The sequence below is a fragment of the Entelurus aequoreus genome, linkage group LG20, assembly GCF_033978785.1.
Source record: "Entelurus aequoreus isolate RoL-2023_Sb linkage group LG20, RoL_Eaeq_v1.1, whole genome shotgun sequence".
In the NCBI taxonomy this organism is placed as follows: Eukaryota; Metazoa; Chordata; class Actinopteri; order Syngnathiformes; family Syngnathidae; genus Entelurus; species Entelurus aequoreus.
In genome coordinates this window covers 19138534-19153404 of record NC_084750.1, presented here as the reverse complement: position 1 = coordinate 19153404, position 14871 = coordinate 19138534, and the positions used below count along the sequence as shown (strand labels likewise).

The following is a 14871-nucleotide window of genomic DNA, read 5'->3' as shown; positions in this document are numbered from 1 at the left end:
AAAACCACTGTCAGTAACTACAGTTTGTCGCTAGTGCAAAGTAAAACTACTATGCAAAGCAAAAGCCATTTATCAACAACACCCAGAAACACTGCCGGCTGCTGTGGGCCCGAGCTCATCTAAGATGGACTGATGCAAAGTGGAAAAAGTGTTCTGTGGTCTGTCGAGTCCACATTTCAAATTGTTTTTGGAAACTGTGGACATTGTGTCCTCTTGAACAACGAGGAAAAGAACCATCCGGATTGTTCTAGGCGCAAAGTTGAAAAGCCAGCATGTGTGATGGTATGGGGGTGTATTAGTGCCCAAGGCATGGGTAACTTACACATCTGTGAAGGCACCATTAATGCTGAAGGGTACATACAGGTTTTGGAGCAAAATATGTTGCCATCCAAGCAACGTTATCATGGACGCCCCTGCTTATTTCAGCAAAACAATGCCAAGACCCCGGACTGTTGAACAACTTAAGCTGTACATCAAGCAAGAATGGGAAAGAATTCCACCTGAAAAGCTTCAAAAATGTGTCTCCTCAGTTCCCAAATGTTTACTGAGTGTTGTTAAAAGGAAAGGCCATGTAACACAGTGGTAAAAATGCCCCTGTGACAACTTTTTTGCAATGTGCCATTAAATTCTAAGTTACTGATTATTTGCAAAAAATAAAGTTTACTATTTGGAACATTAAACATCTTGTCTTTGCAGTCTATTCAATTGAATATAAGTTGAAAAGGATTAGCAAATCATTGTATTCTGTTTTTGTTTACCATTTACACAACGTGACAACTTCACTGCTTTTGGGTGTTGTATAAAAAACAGCTATATTAGGACATTTATGAAACACATGACAAACATTACTATTTTATTTCCCGGCATTTGTCAATCTATCCATTTTCTATCACGCGTGTCCTCATCAGGGTCACAAGTGAGCTGGAGCCTACCCCAGTTGACTTAAAAACATCATGCATTTATTCATATTGCATATTTTGAGTGCTGTCAGTACAATTTTATTACTACAATAATAATTTTCCAAGGTTTCAATTTGAAGTATTTTGAAGCCTTCTCTATAAACTGGTGTGAAAAGGTTTTTATTTGTTTTTGCCGTCTTCCAATTCCCCGTAATCCACCTTACGGCTGCCGTGACGGGTATGACATGTGCATGTGTCCCTCGGGTCTCCTGATGTGGCTTAGCTGTACAACACACACACACACACACACACACACACACACACACACACACACACACACACACACACACACACACACACACACACACACACACACACACACACACACACACACACACACACACACACACACACATTCTTGTATTTCTTACCTTCTTGAGACCTCTGAAAAATGCCTACCTCTTTAGGACCACCCTTTCTAGATATATAAAGATGTGTATTTACAACATTAATAATATATACATACTATGCAAATATAAAAAAGCTTGTTGTGAAAAATGAGTTGGCATTTCACAAGAAAAAGGTCACAATTTCACAAGAAAATCTTACAATTTTGGCAGTATTATAATAAAAGTCGTCATTTTACTCAACGCAAGTCAAAATTTTACAAGAACAACTGAACCTGTGTGCAACATTTCGATAAAAGTTGGAATTTTACTCAATAACAGTCGCAATTTTACAAGAAAAGCTTAACATTTTGGCAATTTTATGAAGAGTCGTAATTTTACTCGACAAAAGTCACAATTTTATAAGAAAACTGTAAAATGTTGGCAATATAATGTTCAGAATTTTACTATAACTTTTGTCATAATTTTACTCAAAAAATGTCACTGTTTTACAAAAACAAATAATTATTGTGATAAGTCAGACTTTTATATGACAAATGTCACCATTTTGCATTAAAAAGTAATGATTTTACATAAAAAAGGAATCATTTTACGATAAAATATTGCAATATTACAGAAACAAAAAGAATATGAGAAATTGTTCCCAATTGTATAAGAACAAAGTCAACACATTGTGAGAAAGACTGCTTTTAGTAAAAAAAAAAAAAAAAGTATTTAATTTTTTTTGGTTAGTAATTGTTTTTTAATCTTCATTATTTACTTCAAATTATTACAGTGTGTCTCAATATACATATTTATAATTGTTTTTAAATACATTTTGGCCAAAGGGGTCGCATTTCAATTTCTTACACACACTTGTTATTACATATGTTGGCAAGAGGGGGAGCATATACATTTTTTTTACACACACTTGTTATTTCATATGTTGACCAGAGGGGGAGCATATCCTTTTTTTTTTACACACACTTGTTATTTCATATGTTGGCCAGAGGGGGAGCAATTTTAAAAGCGACACAGTTTTCAGCACAGTCCCACTCAAGAGCAGACAAACATTACAGGGGGACAGAACAGGACTGCTGACGGGTCAGGCAACTTCCGGCGCCCCTTATAAAGGTGGACAACAGGTAAACATTGGTGGTGGTGGGGGGAGGGGGAGCAGGAGGTATGAATAAAAAAACATTCAGTCTAAGGCTGGACTCCCGGGGAGGGGGTCCAGACTGAGACCAGTAAAAAAAACAAAACGCAATAGCCATAGCACACACAAACAAGTTACAAAGAATACACAAGACTTGCAACAGAGTCAATTCGAAAAATCCCTCCTTTTTGGGACCACCCTAATTTAGATATATTTCACCACCAGGGGTGCAAATGAGACATTCTCTATTAGATGCAATGGTTTTCAGTATTGGGACCATGATTTACAGTATGTCCTAACTTATTCACACCTCCTCATATGGAAGCTACTTTTCCTTGTTGATGTCTCAAGAAGGGTAGAAACACACACACACACACACACACACACACACACACACACACACACACACACACACACACACACACACACACACACACACACACACACACACACACACACACACACACACACACACACACAATAGCCATAGCACACACAAACAAGTTACAAAGAATACACAAGACTTGCAACACCGTCAATTAGAAATATCCCTCCTTTTTGGGACCACCCTAATTTTGATAGATTTCACCACCAGGGGTGCTAATGAGACATTCTCTATTAGATGCAATGGTTCTCCAGTATTGGCACCATGATTTATGTCATCACTTGTTCACACCTCCACATATGGAAGCTACTTTTCCTTGTTGATGCCTCAAGAAGGGTAGAAATACAACACACACACATACACACACTAGCCATAGCACACACAAACAAGTTACAAAGAATACACAAGACTTGCAACACCGTCAATTAGAAATATCCCTCCTTTTTGGGACCACCCTAATTTTGATAGATTTCACCACCAGGGGTGCTAATGAGACATTCTCTATTAGATGCAATAGTTTTCCAGTATTGGCACCATGATTTATGTCATCACTTGTTCACACCTCCTCATATGGACGCTACTTTTCCTTGTTGATGTCTCAAGAAGGGTAGAAATACAACACACACACACACACACACTAGCCATAGCACACACAAACAAGTTACAAAGAATACACAAGACTTGCAACACCGTCAATTAGACATATCCCTCCTTTTTGGGACCACCCTAATTTTGATAGATTTCACCACCAGGGGTGCTAATGAGACATTCTCTATTAGATGCAATGGTTCTCCAGTATTGGGACCATGATTTATGTCATCACTTGTTCACACCTCCACATATGGAAGCTACTTTTCCTTGTTGATGTCTCAAGAAGGGTAGAAACACACACACACACACACACACACACACACACACACACACACACACACACACACACACACACACACACACACACACACACACACACACACACACACACACACACACACACACACACACACACACACAATAGCCATAGCACACACAAACAAGTTACAAAGAATACACAAGACTTGCAACACCGTCAATTAGAAATATCCCTCCTTTTTGGGACCACCCTAATTTTGATAGATTTCACCACCAGGGGTGCTAATGAGACATTCTCTATTAGATGCAATGGTTCTCCAGTATTGGGACCATGATTTATGTCATCACTTGTTCACACCTCCTCATATGGACGCTACTTTTCCTTGTTGATGTCTCAAGAAGGGTAGAAATACAACACACACACACACACTAGCCATAGCACACACAAACAAGTTACAAAGAATACACAAGACTTGCAACACCGTCAATTAGAAATATCCCTCCTTTTTGGGACCACCCTAATTTTGATAGATTTCACCACCAGGGGTGCTAATGAGACATTCTCTATTAGATGCAATAGTTTTCCAGTATTGGCACCATGATTTATGTCATCACTTGTTCACACCTCCTCATATGGACGCTACTTTTCCTTGTTGATGTCTCAAGAAGGGTAGAAATACAAGAACACACACACACACACACACACACACACACACACACACACACACACACACACACACACACACACACACACACACACACACACACACACACACACACACACACACACACACACACACACACACAAACCCACTGTTGGTGAAGGAAACAGGAAGTGACATTCTAATGATTACAAAATGAGATCTCGCTGCGAGGCGGGGCATGATGGACGTGCTCGCAGGCCGCTTGGCGCCGACGCACGTCACCTGCCCATAAATAGACACGTAATCAGGCCTGTTTCTAATAAACAATGACCGAGAAGACAGCCTGCCGTGTGGCTCGACATGAATAAATGTCCTCCTCCATCCTTGCCAGCCCCACCAAAATGGCCTCCGCGTGCTTCCCCGAAGCCAACATCCGGGCCCACTGGGGCCGCACGTCCATGCACGGATCCTCCTTTGAGGCTTTGCTGCGTGTTTATCCAATCACTGATCACCGCTTTGGGTTTTTCCATGGAGCTTCACATGGTGGAAGTGCGGGAGAGCGTCATGGAGCTAATGTGCTGCCTGGCCGCGAGGGCGGATCTATGCGGGGATGGAGGAGGAGGAGGAGGTGATGGGAAACATGTCATTATGTGGGCATCTGCTAGACAGCTACTGCACTGCCGTGTAGTCAGCAGAAGGACGGACATTTTAAGAACCTCCTGCAAAAAAAATGTGACTCTCTCACAAGTTTTTGACCCACTACAGTGCAAAAACTGAAATCTAAGTAAGATTAAATATCTCAAATAAGGGTGATATTTGCTTATTTTCTGTCTGATAAGATCATTCTTCTCACTAAGCAGATTTGATGTTAGAGTGTTTTACTTGTTTTAAGGGTTTTGGTCCTAAATGATCTCAGTAAGATATTACAGCTTGTTGCTAATGATTTGATGACCTATATTGAGTAAAACATGCTTGAAACTAGAATACCAACTGTTGCAAAGCTGTGTCATCAACACTCACAAGTATAAAACTACTTTTTATTTTTTAAAGTAATAATTTCTTATTTAAAGCATGAAAAAAAAAATCATGACTTTGACACAATTGTGTCTCATAATTAAAACAGATGACAGCCAAATGAACTTTGCTGTTTTATTTTTAATGAAACAATTAAAAAACACGTACTCTTATAGTAGTACAGTTGGCACAGGACAGTAAACTGACAGTTAATATTGAAACATTTAACATGTGACATTTCTAACAATTTTGAACAGAAATAGTTCATGCAGATAAATTCTTCAAAATTACAATTAAACAAATTTTGGCCGGGGTTCCAGGCTGTATATATGCGCACTAATTGACTGAAAGAGCACGCACTTGGCGCGATGATGTCATGTTGTCGATGGAAAAATGCATTTTTAGACAATATGTTTTGCCTGAGCAGCTAGTAGACCCCGAGAGTAACAAGCGCTTGCTTTGTTCAATTTCCATTAAGAACAATAAATTAGTTTTTAGTATAAGTAAATGTAATGCCGAGCGCATATCATTATGTCAAGATAATGGCACTAGCATTTACTTAAGTTAAGAATATTTTTCAACATATTGAGCAAAAAGTTCTCTTTTTTTTTTTTCTACCAAGAAAAGTGCACTTGTTATTAGTGAGAATATACTTATTTTAAGCTATTTTGGGGTTCATTGAGGTTAGCTAATTTTACTTGTTTTGGAAAGTCTTGACAAGCCAAATTTTCCTGTTCTATTGGCAGATAATTTTGCTTAGTTCAAATAAAATACCCCTAATTTTTGTATTTTTTATTCTTGTTCTTGAATACTGACTTTTTGCAGTGTGGAGTTGGAGTTGCTGGTGAGCGGGACACAGTTGCTGGACATTGCCGGAGAGAAAAAGCCAAAAAGACTGGAAAGTCACGGAGCAGAGACTGTCGTGAGGGGCTCGCAGACGCAAAGACTGAAAAGTTGTAGCGTGGAGTGCGGTCCTAGCGTGTGTGCGCTCACAAATAAAGACATTGATAAAACCAGACCCCGGGCTACTGTGAAGATCTGTCGGTATCAGGGGACCCACGGGAGAAAGACTACCACAGTGGGATTTACAATATGAACTATGAACAATAAAACATTGAATATTAACAACATATGATCGTTGCTCCTCTTTTACTTCTCAGACCAGCTCCTCCATAGTTGTGTATCTTTTAAAATCAAGCAAAACACAACAAGATGTAACAAAATACGAATGCAAAGGGTAACAAACACGTACAATATGATATATTATCACTTTTATGCAGACATTTGTTGTACAAATTTGCTTCCGCATCTGTTCCTGACACATGCGTTTGGGGCTGGCTGCTCTGAAAACAAACCCAAATGGACTTTGCTGTTTTATTTTCAATGAAACAATATAGAATACATACTCATATAGTAGTACTGTTATTAGTGAGAATATACTTATTCTAAGGTATTTTTGGGTTCATTGAGGTTAGCTAATTTGACTTGTTTCGGAAAGTCTTGACAAGCCAAATGTTCTTGTTCTATTGGCAGATAATTTTGCTTACCGTAATTTCCGGACTATAAGCCGCACCTGACTATAAGCCGCACCAGCTAAATTTAGGGGAAAATACAGATTGCTCCTATATAAGCCGCAGGGTTTTGATGTGTAATTACCGTAGTATATAGGGGTTCCTGCTACCACGGAGGGGATTGTCGGGACAGAGATGACTGTTTGGGAACGCAAAGCATCCCATTTATTAACAATCAATCTTTCAATCATTCAATCAAACTTTCACATCTTTGACATGGCGAACAGCATTCGTGCAGAGTACAAATAATACAACGGTGCAAAGTAATACAAAGTGCTCGCATGTATGTTATCAAACTAACCAGCCTACCGGTATATGAAAAGTCAGTCTTTAATCATTGTGTCATCGTCTTCCTCCTGCGTACTAAAACCACCGAAATCCTCTTCGTCTGTGTCGGAGAAGAACAGGCCGTAAATAAGCCGCACCCTTGTATAAGCCGCAGGGACCAGAACGAGGGGGAAAAGTAGCGGCTTATAGTCCGGAAATTACAGTAGTTCAGGGGTGTCCAAAGTGTGGCCTGCAGGCCCCACGGCACATTTTAAAAATACGATTGAAAACAATTAAAAACATGATAAGTGGTATAAAAGAGCAAACAGGTGAAATGTAACAAGAAAATGTCGCAATGTATACTCTAATAACACAAAGCTGCCATGCAGGCTGTTTCTTTCTTCAATGTCATTATGAATTATTGACCTATTCAAGGCTCCAATTATGTCACATCTGAGATATTTTGGGGGAAAATGCTGCATATTTTGTGTTTGCCATATAAAAAACTGAGCTGTTTTTTATAAAGAAGGGCCTAAAACGAACAAACGAAAAACATAAACAACAATAAAACGTATAATTGACGGATGGATCTGAAGTTGATCTCGAGATTATTGTGTTGAAAGTAAACAGTAAAAAAAAAAATAGAATTGATTTTTTAACACTATAATTATTTGGATCCCCAATAATTTTAGTGTGATTTGTTTTTAAGTGTCATTGCTCAAGAAATAATAATGAATTAAAATCAATGTTGTTATGAGTTATTGACCTTTTTAAGGCTCCAATTATTATAAAATCTCAAATATTCCACTTAAAAATGTTATTGTGTGAAAATATTGCATATTTTGTATTTTTTTCCATAAAAAAACAGGGTTTTCTTTGACAACAAGAGCATACAACTTAAATCTTTAAAACCGTTATATTGACAGATAGACCTAATGTTGATCTAGAGATTTAAAACTTGAATAATAATAAAAATAATAATACTGAATAATGACACATTTTTAATATTTTTTTGACCAAAACCCTTTGGGGTCCCCGGGATCAAGCCTGAGTGGAGGCCTAAATGTATATTTTTTTACACATATATTGTATTGGTTTTTAAAATAAAAAATATCAAAATGGCCCCCGCTTGCTTTGATTTTTCAGAATGCGGCCCTCAGTGGAAAAAGTTTGGACACCCCTGGCTTAGTTCAAATAAAATACCCCTAATTTTTGTATTTTTTATTCTTGTTTTTGAACCCTGACTTTTTGCAGTTCCAACCTGTTATCATGCATCATTTCCTATTTATTTCTGTGTATGTAAATGTGCAGAGCTGACATTTTACACTGATGCATTGTTCTTTCCTACTAAATATTCAGCACTCTGCGTTGTAACGCAAAAGAGAATGCCGTCTTTGTTTAGAATTTGGGCGCATGGCTGGTAAGCGACACAGAAGGGCTGTTAGGGAGCAGCAGGTAACACAGCTGTAGCAGCCAGCCAACCTTGCCAGGCCTCCCTTCCACCTCATTTAAGGCTCCACCGGCGATCTGTGACCCATCAAGTCGCTGGGCCTTAAACGCCGGCGACTCGACCCACCGCATGCATCCAAATAAAGGGCGAAGGCAGCGTCTGTTGTGCATCTGATCTCTCCTCAAATACCGTGGCAAAGCGACAAAAAGGGAATATGCAGTGGAGAAAGTAATTATAACTGACAGGAGATGTGGGATTGAAGCAAACTGCAGATGTTTAGTAAACATGAGATTAAATGGGCTGTTGTTTAAAAATATGTCTGTTTTCAGCATTTTTATCAAGACCAAACTTAGCGTCAGCTTTGTGTTGGAGGTGACAAAGTATATATTGTGTTGGAGGTGTCCAAAGTGCCGCCAGGGGGCCATTTGCGGACGACAGCTCGGGTTATGTTGGCCCACGACATATTGTCGGGGAAAAAAAAAACAGTAAAAAATGTCAAAACAAAGACAATGTAATGAGAAAAAGCTGAAATGTTGATACTAATAACTAATAAAAATACAATTTGTCACTTACAATACAAAGTTGGCACTAAGTTTGGATATATAATGTCCGTTTGTGACATTTAAAAAAATATATTTAAACTTTTCAGATTGTGTATCAAATTGTAAGCTTTTTTCTTACATTTTTACCGTTTTCCTTTTTGTGACATGTGGGCTACAAAATGGTCATATTTTGGACACCCCTGGCTAAGAGGGTACTTTTTAAATATAAATATAAATACAGATACGGTAAGGCCCTTATCGTTACAAAAATATTGATACAAATACAAAATAATATTTGAGTAAAAGCAATATAATTATGCATGTTACTAAAGGTGGGAATCTTTGGGCACCCTTTTGAATATAATACAAAAAATAATATATATATATATATATTTTTAATAAAAGCAACTGTATCAATAACAATTACAATAATATATATTTAATGTTTTTAAATCGCAAAAATCTTTCTTAAAAAAAAAAAATTCAAATGGTGGGAAAAATGTATATATACTATATATATATAAATGGTAAATGGGTTAAACTTGTATAGCGCTTTTCTACCTTTCTAAGGAACTCAAAGCGCTTTGACACTATTTCCACATTCACACACACACATGGCGGGAGATGTCATATACATACATACACATACATACATACATACATACATACATACATACATATATATATATATATATACTGTATGTATATATATATATATATACACACATACATATATATATATACTGTGTATATATACATACATACATACATACATACATACATACATACATACATACATACATACATACATACATACATACATACATACATACATACATACATACATACATACATACATACATACATATATATATATATATATATATATATATATATATATATATATATATATATATATATATATATATATATATATATATATATGCGGTAGGAAATGGATGGCTGGATATAAATATATATATATATATATATATATATATATATATATATATATATATATATATATATATATATATATATATATATATATGCGGTAGGAAATGGATGGCTGGATATATATAAATATACAAAACAAACAAACAAACAAAAACAACAAAAAAACTATATATATATATTTTTTTTTTAATTTATTTTAATTATTTTTATTTTTTGTTTGTTTGTTTGTTTGTTTTGTATATGCGGTAGAAAATGGATGGATGGATATATATATACAAAACAAACAAAAAAAATAAAATAAAATAAAAATAAAAATATATATTTTATAAATGTATTTTTATTTTTTTTGTTTGTTTGTTTTGTATATATATATATACATCCATCCATCCATTTTCTACCGCATATATATATATATATATATATATATATATATATATATATATATATATATATATATATATATATACATATATATATACATATATATATATATATATATAAAAATGTTGCGGGTCACACTTTGGACACCGCTATATTAGAGGATACTTTTTAAATATGAATACAGATATGGTAAGGCCCATATCATTACAAAATTATTGATACAAATATAAATAATATTTGAGTAAAAGCAATATAATTAGGCAAGTTACTAGAAATGGGAATCTTTGGGCATCTCATGAATATAATATAAAAAATAAAATAAAAACAAAAAATGAATAAAAGCAACAGTATCAATTAGGGGTGTGGGAAAAAATCGATTTGAATTCGAATCGCGATTCTCACGTTGTGCGATTCAGAATCGATTCTCATTTTATAAAAATTTATTTTTATTTATTATTATTTTTAATTTCAATTAATCAATCCAACAAAACAATACACAGCAATACCATAACAATGCAATCCAATTCCAAAACCAAACCCGACCCAGCAACACTCAGAACTGCAATAAACAGAGCAATTGAGAGGAGACACAAACACCACACAGAACAAACCAAAAGTAGTGAAACAAAAATGATTATCAACAACAGTATCAATATTAGTTACAATTTCAACATAGCAGTGATTAAAAATCCCTCATTGACATTATCATTAGACATTTTAAAAAAAAAAAAAAAGAACAATCGTGTCACAGTGGCTTACACTTGCATCGCATCTAGTACCTCGGGGTGTACCTCGGGGTGTGGGTGGACAACAAGCTGGACTGGACTGTTAACACGGACCACTTGTACAGGAAAGGACAGAGCAGGCTGTACTTCCTGAGGAGGCTGCACTCCAACGTCTGTAAAAAACTATTGTGGATGTACTACCAGTCTGTGGTTGCCAGTGTTCTGTACTACATCGTAGTGTGCTGGGGGGGGGGGGCAGTATATCTAAGGACAGCTCCAGACTGGAGAAACTGATCAGGCGGGCCGGTTCTACGATCGGACTAAAACTGGACTCACTGGTGACGGTGGCAGAGAAGAGGACTGTGGAAAAACTAGTGAGCATCCTGGATGATGCCAGTCACCCTCTGCATACCGTTGTCAGTAGCCAGAGGAGCCTGTTCAGTGCTAGACTGCTTCATCCCAAGTGCAGGACTAATAGACTAAAAAACTCCTTTGTCCCACATGCCATTAGACTGTACAACTCCTCTCTGGGAGGGAGGGGGGGTACTAGGATGACGGGGGATGCAAAACAATAACAGTGTAATACGTTTTCATAACATGGTCACTAATGCCTAGTTTCTCTTGTTATATTCTTATTTTACTGTTATATTTGTATTCTCATTGATGCTTTTTGTTTTTATTCTACTGTAATATTTTTCTATTTTGTTTCCATTTATACCCCCATTATTTACTTTTTAAAAAAAAAATTCGATCTCAATTCTGTACACTGCTGCTGGAATTTTAATTTTCCTGAGGGAACTCTCCTGAAGGAATCAATAAAGTACTATCTATCTATCTATCTATCTATCTATCTATCTATCTATCTATCTATCTATCTATCTATCTATCTATCTATCTATCTATCTATCTATCTATCTATCTATCTATCTATCTATCTATCTATCTATCTATCTATCTATCTATCTATCTATCTATCTATCTATCTATCTATCTATCTATCTATCTATCTATCTATCCATCTATCCATCCATCCATCCATCCATCCATCCATCCATCCATCCATCCATCCATCCATCCATCTATCTATCTATCTATCTATCTATCTATCTATCTATCTATCTATCTATCTATCTATCTATCTATCTCATAAGCTTGACAACACACTGTGTCCAATATTTTCACAAAGATAAAATAAGTCATACTTTTGGTTCATTTAACAGTTAAAACAAATTTACATTATTGCAATCAGTTGATAAAACATTGTCCTTTACAATTATAAAAGCTTTTTGGGGCGGTATAGCTCGGTTGGTAGAGCGGCCGTGCCAGCGACTTGAGGGTTGCAGGTTCGATCCCCGCTTCCGCCATCTTAGTTACTGCTGTTGTGTCCTTGGGCAAGACACTTTACCCACCTGCTCCCAGTGCCACCCACACTGGTTTAAATGTAACTTAGATATTGGGTTTCACAATGTAAAGCGCTTTGAGTCACTTGAGAAAAAGCGCTATATAAATGTAATTCACTTCACTTCACTTTTACAAAAATCTACTGCTCTGCTTGCATGTCAGCAGACTGGGGTAGATCCTGCTGAAATCCTATCTATTGAATGAATAGAGAATCCTTTTGAATCGGGAAAAAAAATCGTTTTTGAATGGAGAATCGTGTTGAATTGGAAAAAAAAATCGATTTTGAATCGAATCGTGACCCCAAGAATCGATATTGAATCGAATCGTGGGACACCCAAAGATTCACAGCCCTAGTATCAATAATAATATCAATGATATATATTTAATGTTTTTAAATTTAAAAAAAAAAAAAAAAATTAAATGGAAAAAATGTGTACATATATATATATATATATATATGGGTTATGGGTTATACTTGTATAGCGCTTTTCTACCTTCAAGGTACTCAAAGCGCTTTGACAGTATTTCCACAATCATCCATTCACACACACATTCACACACTGATGGCGGGAGCTGCCATGCAAGGCGCTAACCAGCAGCCATCAGGAGCAAGGGTGAAGTGTCTTGCCCAAGGACACAACGGACGTGACTAGGATGGTAGAAGGTGGGGATTGAACCCCAGTAACCAGCAACACTCCGATTGCTGGTTATATATATATATATATATATATATATATATATATATATATATATATATATATATATATATATATATATATATATATATATATATATATATATATATATATATATATATATATTGGGGACGGCGTGGCAAAGTTGGTAGAGTGGCCGTGCCAGCAATATATATATATATATATGTATATATATATATATATATATATATATATATATACATACACGATGTGGATGTGAATGGATTTTTTTGAGCCCCCTACAAGTTACCATTAATTTGAACACAAGTCCTCTTCAATAAAGAGCAAACATTATTATAAAATTGCATGAATAATCTATGCCAATCTCAGTAGGTTTATTCCATTTCTGACCAGTTTTCAGTAAAAAAATACATGCTTTCATTATTTGGGTGATGAAAGTCAATTGCGTACCCTGGCTTTTTAAAAGCATCTTATAACTTGATGATTGTTCTATTTGTAGGTGAATTGGATGGACTTAATGAAGTCTCCTTTACTGCTCATTTGGCGTGCAGTTTCAGTCACACATTCACGAAAATGAAAAATCCCCTCCCCTGCGGCCCGAAACTTCATTTAATAATTAAAAACACTTCCTTTTCCCCTTCTTGCTTGAGCAAGTTTTCATCTCACCTCAAATGAAAGTGTGCACATCCCCGCGCTCCCGTTTGGATGAAACTGTCCAGGCATGAAACTAAAGCTGGTCAGAGCTCTGTGGGATTATTCACAGCAAGATTTACCTGCCAATGTGTCTGTTTCAGCTCCTATGCTAAACATAGACTAAACAATCACAACTCACAACCTATTGATTTGACTCTTTTTTTTTTTTTACCTAGAAAACGTTACAATTTGGATGCTTGTGTTAAACAATGTGTCAAATCATGAGGTTTATGTATTAAAGCAGTTTTGGATCTCCCTGATTGCTGTGTTCTGGAGTGGTCACACTGTTATGTCACAGATTGACGGACGTACTTATATGGGCATCCTAGTACACGCAGCTGGCATATAATAACGTTTCATTAAAACATATATTAAAATTGTTCCCTTTTGGGGAAACTTGGTAAAACACGGCACACTGATAAAGCTTAACCTATTTTCACTATAACAATCTACAAGGTTAATATAGTTTGCTTCTCTTTCTTCCCCCCCTGATTTCTTATAATTCAATTTTTTCTGACTCCGGCTGGAGGCTTTGGTTTCAGATGCTGGAATGAGTTTGGTGTGCTGCCGCCTTTTTAAGCAAACGTGCAGTCGTTTGTTCCACACTTGTTGCTGCAAAACCAAACCGCTGACAAAACTTTTCTTTTCTTTGGATCGCTTTTGTTAGCATTAGCCATGTTTTTCTAGGCGCGTGAATCTCCAATAAGGAAGTAAGGCGGAGGGCGGAAGCTACGGAAGCTCCTGGGTGGCCAAAAGTATGCCGGAGCAAGAGGAGACATTTAAAAAAAAAAAAAAGTTTTATTTTTTTAATCGTCTGCAACAAAAAACTAGAATTTATCAACAAAATCGATATTCTGCCCAGGCCTATTCTACT

General features: G+C 36.3%; 1 protein-coding gene across 2 annotated transcripts in view; it reads right to left on the bottom strand.

Moving 5' to 3' along the window:
* The window catches only part of LOC133636001 (up-regulator of cell proliferation-like), a 112515-nt gene that overhangs the window by 20504 nt on the left and 77140 nt on the right, over positions 1 to 14871 (bottom strand). Inside the window, exon 6 of one of the 2 annotated variants that reach the window (XM_062029572.1) lies at positions 6480 to 6517. The exons of the other annotated variant lie outside the window; for it this stretch is intronic. The gene's annotated coding sequence lies outside the window, so the exon portion shown is untranslated. Of the gene's footprint in view, positions 1 to 6479; positions 6518 to 14871 lie in introns of those variants that run through there. 2 annotated transcript variants of the gene reach the window in all.